We start from the raw sequence: 8,030 nt of genomic DNA on the forward strand, positions 1-8,030 counted from the left end.
AAACGCTGTTACCCATCAGTTTAACAGTCTAATAATGTCCTAATATATCACTGACAGAGGTTTTTTTCTTTTCTTCTGCAGGTGAGTACTTTCAGTACATTTTGTTGATAATACTTCTGTACTTTAGCTTTAATTTAAGTAGAGTATCGGAGTATCTCTTCCACCGCTGACTATAACTTAGCCATTGTACACCGGACGTGATAAATACACCGGTTCTCTTCGTTCTTTTAGCGGCAAAACCGAGTTCTCTAAAAGGTTGGCTGTTTTTAGGCCAAACCGCCAGAACCAGCACTTGGGTTGGTTGGCAGCAACGCCCGATGTCCCACAGCGGACGGAGGTATGAGCTAAGGTCGGCTAACTACTACTTGCTGCCACTTGACTGCAACTCTGAGCAGAACATGCATACATGCAAACACACATTGGGTGGCCGCACATCTGCTGCAAGACACACACGTTCCTGCCAAGGACAACTTTCTGCACACTCTTTCTAGTAAGACACACTTGTCTCTTTTCTGTCCTACTAGTCATACAAAGGTAGTGTAGCTGTACACAACAGTGGGTGGTCAACTTCAGGACTGGACTGGGGGGGGGGGGGGGTCATTTGTTTTAGAAAGCCTGCTTGGTTGTGGAACAAGTTTCCTAATCGGTGATCACTTACCTCACAAAGTGCTGGTAGTCCAAAAAAAAAACAAAAAAAAAAACACAGCCAGGCACTTGACTGGGGCTGTTTTTGATTCAGCTGGTGTGTGTGTGTGTGTGTGTGTGTGTGTGTGTGTGTGTGTGTGTGTGTGTGTGTGTGTGTGTGTGTGTGTGTGTGTGTGTGTGCATGTGCGTGTGCACACAAAACATTCACTCTGCTCTCACATTCACGCACATTAGCTCTCACAGGAGCCGGGCGTCTCTGATAACAACCTCATCTATATTTTACCGTTTGTGTGTACGCGTGTGTGTGTGTGTGTGTGTGTGTGTGTGTGTGTGTGTGTGTGTGAGTACATGAGAGGGTGAATGGAACAAAGATGGCTTCTCATCATTCATATTGAATCTGTTGGTCAAGAAAATAGTATATTAGCCAATACACCAGACTCAGAACGAGCCTTCAGGAAGCCGCTATCGATCGGGCCGTGACCTCTCGACTCGGCGTGCTGCACCATAAGAAGGGCGGGAACATTAGTTATTACTTTCAAAATCTTCAAATGCCTTATAAATGTATAGAGTTTTTTCAGTTTACTATTATACATGACAAAGAGAAGCAGGACATTGTTAGAAGCTGTGATTATTTTTAACATTTCTACTTTAAAAAGACAAAATCAAAGTCAAATCAAAGCCCCCGGCTGACCGCTTGGAACAAACTTCTTCATTTCACAGCGAAACAGAACACTAAAAAAAACCATTTGAGGCGAGAAACGGGCCATACGGTAATCGTCATCTAATTTGATTAACTGCTCACAAGCTTCGCGGGCAGTTCAGTTACCAAGCGTAGCGTTAAGCAGGAAGATACAACGCAGTCGTCAGGTGGTGAGGAGACTAGAAAATGAAACTAGTTGAGCAAATATTTGAGGACTGAAACATGAACCGGGCCTTCCGCCATACCCGGTTGAACCATTACAACCTTCTTAACAGGTATCCCTGTAACGACATACGATTATATATTACTAGTCTGATTAGCTTTGAGCTTTATCTCAAAGATACTTTCTTCACTTTGAGTGACTGAAACTTTCTGGACAGGAGTTTGCTGTCAAAACTACACGGAGGGAACACTGCTCCCTCGCTAATTCAAGGGTCTGTGCAGAACGTGTGTGTGTGCGTGTGTGTGTGTGTGTTCCTGTCGAACATGTGAACAAGCGTGGGTGGAAGGGAATGTGGTCGCAGCCGCCGCAAATCCAAAACATCCAGAGTTTGTGGCATGTGTGTGTGTGTGTGTGTGTGTGTGTGTGTGTGTGTGTGTGTGTGTGTGTGTGTGTGCGTGTGTGCGTGTGCGTGTGTGCGTGTGTGCGTGTGTGCGTGTGTGCGTAGGGACCGAGGATCAAGAACGAGAAGAGGCACAAATAAGTAAGAAGTGACCAAAAAAACCCCGAATAAAGTGTGCATGAAAGATAAAAGACACAAAAAAAAAAGAAGAAGCACGTAATGAGTTAAAAGCAGCATGCCTGTGATGTCACGGCTGCGCGTCGACGTCACACTCTGCGTGTGCATGTCGAGTGTCAGCTCCGTGCCAGCTCACTGGTTTAAATATAGCGCTTGGGCAACAGTCCCAGTTGATATTAACAAACGCTATAGCCGCCGAGACCCATCGACGTTATATTAGCGCTGGGCTAACGCTGAAAGCAGAGAAGTGGTGAACAGAGGGAGGGAGGGAGGGAGGCGAAGGAAGGGAGGGGAGAAGGAAGGCCTCGGATTCATGAAAACCCAGCCGCCCACACTCCGGCCTCTGCTGCCAAGAGTCGAGCAGGACAACAGTGTGTGTGTGTGTGTGTGTGTGTGTGTGTGTGTGTGTGTGTGTGTGTGTGTGTGTGTGTGTGTGTGTGTGTGTGTGTGTGTGTGTGTGTGTGTGTGAGTGAGAGAGACATTCCTCTGTGAGGTGGATGCCAAGGAGCGAGCCGAGCTGAAGACAGACTGTCCTGAGCTACTGTGTTTTAGTGGAACTAACGAGCCCCTCACTGTGCGCCTCGGCCTCGCAGCTGTAAACTTGTTAGCGATTAGGTAATCGGATCCGACTGGATGTTTTGTTGGTTTTTTTGTCAGAAAGTACCAGTTTTTTTAAGCAACGCCGTGGCCCGCTGGTTCAGAGAACACGTGCCTTGTAACTGAAAAGGTCACGAGCTTGATCTTCACGACGGTCAACAAAGAAAACCTGCTTACAAATGAAGAGCGAAAACACGACAGCTACCGGTTCGTCTCTGCTCTTAGATAACCGGAACGGGGAGAAGTTTGCATCGTGTCAGGACGGTGAACACAGATAGAAAACGTCGACTAAAGTCAGATTTTGGTGTCAAACGCTCGGTGTCGACATGCAATTTTCATTTTTAGACTTAAAAACGCTGTACCGGCATTTACCCATCACATAAAAGACATGAAAATGACAAATCTCTCCAACAACACTGATCTCAACTGAATGCTCGTTTACCTCTAACGCAACGGTCGCCCACAGACCGACAATATCCAACAACGCCAGATTATCGAAGAAGAAATTCCCCGTTTATTTCTGGTGTTCTAATGATCACGAACCATGAGAGTGAAACTCTAAAATTCCATCCTGACACCGTTTCGATCCGTAGTTCGGCGTCTGATTCCACCTAGTTTTGCACCCCCCCCCACTGTCAACAATGTCCAACAGAATCAGAAACCTACAGGAGACGACACATTGTTGTCTCCAAGTTGACCAATCACAAAGGCCTGCGTGATGCACACGTTGCTATGTGCCCATGTTCGCAAGGGCCTGCGTGGACCCAATGTGCGCACATTGCAAAGTTGATGACCATGAAGCGTGTATCAGGAACACCAGATGGAGTAGAAACAGACATGTGCACGTCCACCCTGCTGTATATTTGGTCATTAGAGGGGACTTATGTTGTATTTTGCAGTTCTAGTAGAAACATGCTTTAATGTTCAAAAAAATAAATTTTTCTCTGTCTGCCTGAATATTCATCGTCTGTCTGAAACACTCAGATGTATTACCCGTCGTCTCTTTAAGCCCCTCCCCTTCACAAAAAGGCCCATTCTGCTCTGATATAACTTGCAAGAAAAAAAATGGTTACACCTTTTGCAAAAGGTATAGGTCTCAAGCCGTGGGTGGAGGTACTCAAAATGGGGGCAGTATGTTCTAACGAGTCTGCAAGTGAACATAGGAAGTGGCGCCAAAATCTGAATGAATCGCGTGATTTCTGATCAGCCCACATGAACCTCACCGGGTTGTCTTACTCACAGTTTGTGGGTCGGTGGGCCCTCCGGAGCCCCAAACGTTTTGTGCGCAAGCACCGAAGAAGTGAGACATTATACGATGTGTCACGGTTTTGTTGTAGGCCCAAAGAGAAGTTAATAATTATGTAGTAAACTACATAATTAGTGAGGTTAATCAGTTGATGTGGAAGCCACAGTTGTGGACCACTTTATAGGTATAAGGTTTTTGTGTACGTGTGTGTGTGTGTGTGTGTGTGTGTGTGTGTGCACGTGCAATGAACATAGAGCTAATAACACGCCTTCAATATCCCCAGAGGAACTGTAATTATCGGCTTTTACAACGTGCCTGCGAGCTGGACGCCGTCTGTTTGCTTCTGAACCATTATATCACCCATTTTCGCCCATCACCATAACTAACAGCATTTAGCAAACAACTAATCCAGAGTACAGGCGGCAGTGGAGGAGAAGTTCTCAGCATGTGAACTAATCGTTGACTGTCCCAGTGCCAGTGCAATATCGTGGAAACATGGTTTCTGGCAGAAAAAGCAGAGATGTTGTTTCGCACTCGACCCTATCATTATCAGACAATTACGAGTTCGTAAGTGTCCGTCTTGTGAAAGTGAATACCGGCGGTGACCGTGTCCGACCTCACTATATGTGTGTGTGTGTGTGTGTGGTTACACTGGGGTTATCCCACCCAGGCAGGTATACCCCTCTATCTGCTGCTACTGCTGCTGCTTCTTCGACCGTTTTCTTTTGTAGTTGCTGCTATTCTGCTTTAGTGACGTCAAGGAAATGGTGGGGTAAAGCCAGAACAAGCTCCCGAAGTGTCTTCTTTTCCCATCTCAATAATAGTTAGCCTATAAACACAAACACACGCTTTCCATAATTATAAGGCTCGCCCCCTCTGCCACGACGTGGGTGTGTCTGAGAACCGTTAGACCAAAGCGCAGTGGGGACGCGTACGACAACGCCAAACGCTCCAGAACATCACACTGAGGCCAAGCGCGTGGACCGTGGAACTACAAGTCTATCATTTCCAATGAACAACTACAATCTTGACACAGCCGAGTGACCAATTTGTCAAACACTATCTTGCCGCTTTTTTATCTTTCAGAGACGCATTGATTTATCTTCTATTTACTTTTTGTACATTGCAGACATTGCTGACATTCTTCAAACTGCCAATTACCTCGTTAACTAACCCGGTACAACAGCACACACACACACACACACACACACACACACAGTTCACAGCCGAAGACTCATCGTCGTACGCTTTATCCTAACGTCGCGAGGTCTTCATCTACGACATATTTGCCGTCGTCGGCACAGCATGCGGCCCGTGACGTTACCCCCCTACGGATTGCGGGGTGCATTGCGAATGCGAGGAGTAGTGACATCTACAGCACACTTGGCTTTCCTAGAATGCCTGCTTCTGTAGCGACTACATACAGCCATCTAGCTGCAGCTCTGATCCTACGAGGAGAGGATAAAAATGTTTTTAAAAAACCCGGCAGACTTTTCTCTCATTTCCTTTTATCTTCTTAACGATTCATGCCTAAACAAGAAGGACTTACAATGTAGCATTAAGATAGATTGTAGATGGAGATCTCTGTAATTCAGCTATCGGATGTTGTGCGTTTGCATTTGAGGTGTCTCCATCAGTGACTGGGAGAGGAGCAGAGAGGGACAGCGCGGAGGGATGCCACTGTGTCTTTAAGCAGTAATCCCCTCCGTTCTCTGAGCATTTGTTGCCGGCCATCTAATGGGCGGTTCAGTTTAATGTCCACAAGGGCCGCTGGGAGGTCCTGCACTATTAAAAATCACTGCTGCGCGCACTCTCTCTCTCTCTCTCTCTCTCTCTCTCTCTCTCTCTCTCTCTCTCTCTCTCTCTCTCTCTCTCTCTCTCTCTCTAAAGCCGTAGCTGGTCAGGCTCGCCCGGCTCCTAAATAACGACCGAGGCCGTCTCACAAATCAAAGACGTTCTGATTTTGCATCTCAAAAAGGAAGAGGAACTGGGCTCATCGCAGCAACAAAAGGGGGACAACAATGTTGACATTCCCGATGGTATCCTTTGGTCTTTTCTAAAGACCACTGGAGCTCGCCCCCCCCAAACAACAGATTGCGGTTGTGGCAAACTACACGGTTCTGGTGGCGCCCGTGTCTCCCCCGCCTCTTAATGCAACGACGGCTAAACATCACGGGCGTCTTCACAATTTGATCCTTTGAAAGATGCGACCCGCAGACCGGTTTCAGAGACGAAACGCCGCGGCCCTCAAAAAGACATGCCATGAGAAACTGAGCAATCCTCCACATGCACACTGCCCCCTACCAACAGGAGAGATCACTGTAGCATTCATATTCCATCTACTGTGAGTTTTTTTTAAGACTCTATTGCACTTGCAGTATGTATGTATATATATATATATATATATATATATATATATATATATTTACTGGAGCATCGCTGCATTATCATACAAGGACATGCAGCGTTTGTGGTTGAAGTGGAGCCTCCATGTGATCACTGTACTATTAAGCTCTACAGTCAATTATGAATGAATCTCCAAAAGTTACTTGCGGCGTGAAAATGTTCAGCAACTATGTGGCGGCCGTCAGAAGTATGTTTTCGGTCTGATGACAGGGTACTTCCAGTGAGTGGGTGGCTGTGATAAGGTGTTTGCAACACTGCGCGGAGTGTGCTGTTGATTTTGAGAGTATGTTACAAAGGTTACAAAACAGGCTGGAGCGTAAGCTGCAGGGAAGCAATGTTGCAACGTCAATGCCGCCAATGTCTCGCAGGAACAATTTGCACCTAATGGCAAAAGGAAGAAGGAAAAAGGAGAAGTTGCTTTCTTGTATACAACAAAAAAGAAAGAAGAAGGAAAAAGCTGCACATCTTCCAGAAGTTAGTTAGAAGTTCTCTGGAGGTGGAAATCTAAAACTTGACAATTAGCAGTGCCTTCCAAATGTTCAGCCTTCCTTTGAGCAAAAAAAAATAAAAGCAGCACTGATCTTGCTAACAGATCAAATATCAGCTGTCAGGCTTGTCATTTCCAAATCCTGCAGCATTCAAGCACTAAAGCAGCCTCTGTAGTGTTCAGCGAGAGCTGGATTTCTTTGTAAACAAAAGCAATAGTTGGCACTCTGGTTTGAAAAAGTGAAGTGTGTGTGTGTGTGTGTGTGTGTGTGTGTGTGTGTGTGTGTGTGTGTGTGTGTGTGTGTGTGTGTGTGTGTGTGTGTGTGTGTGTGTTTCCAAAGCAATTGCCAGCGCTCAGTCAACGTGTTTTCAACAAGTTTTCACAGTGGTGAACAAGTAGTAGTAGTAGGAGTAGTGCAGCTTGCAAGCTTGATGGGGGTCCAAGAATTTTGGGGACGGAGAGATGGAGGGGAAATGAAAGACAAGAGTGTATATACCGAAGTGTATATGCTGTGTTTGTGTGTGTGTGTGTGTGTGTGTGTGTGTGTGTGTGAGAGAGTCGAGGCTGTCTCGGGGCAGTCTTTGGTCGGGGGGGGGGGGGGGGGTTTGAGAGCTCGTCCTTACCGCTATAAGCGTGTTATTCCTCTGTTCAGTGGAGGACGCAGAGTCCGGGTCCGGCTGCTTGCTCTGCGGCTGCTTGCTGCTGCCGCCGCCGGCCGACTTCTTGGCCCTCTGCTCCAGACTCCGCTGGTACAGGCTGACCGTCTCCCTCCGCTCGATCTCCAGCTGCTCGGCGTGCGCTTGCTGGTACCTGCTCTCGCAGTTGACGTGGTGTCTCCGGCAGCCCTCTATCCGCTGCCTCAGCCGCTCCACCACGGTGCTGTGCTTAGGTATGCCCACCGCCCCGGCGGCCACCACGCTCCCGGCGGCCGGGTTCATGCTGTTGTTGATGCAGATACTGCCGTTGGGTCCGGCAGCGGGGGAGGCGAAGTCCCCCATCACTAGGCCGAGTGGCTGCTATTTTGGAAGAACTTTTCTCCCCGTCAAGCTCACCGCCGCCACCGCCACCTTCTCCTCCTCCGGCCACCTCCTCCTCCACCTCCACCGCCTAGTGTCCTCTTACTCTCTGTTCTTTCCCCCCCGGTGAAGGGTCCCACGCAGCCGGGGGACAAGAGGACGGGAAGGTACGACCGGCAACAACCGGGAAGGT

The 8,030-nt window shown here is 47.6% G+C and overlaps 1 pseudogene; it reads right to left on the reverse strand.

The window, feature by feature from the left end:
- Positions 1-7,819, reverse strand: part of LOC137890547 (N-alpha-acetyltransferase 15, NatA auxiliary subunit-like) — a 12,821-nt pseudogene extending 5,002 nt beyond the window's left edge.
- Positions 7,820-8,030: the final 211 nt, after the last annotated feature.

The sequence above is a fragment of the Cebidichthys violaceus genome, unplaced genomic scaffold, assembly GCF_023349555.1.
Source record: "Cebidichthys violaceus isolate CVI_PGR_0920_01 unplaced genomic scaffold, fCebVio1.0.p SCAF_66, whole genome shotgun sequence".
NCBI classification, from domain to species: Eukaryota; Metazoa; Chordata; class Actinopteri; order Perciformes; family Stichaeidae; genus Cebidichthys; species Cebidichthys violaceus.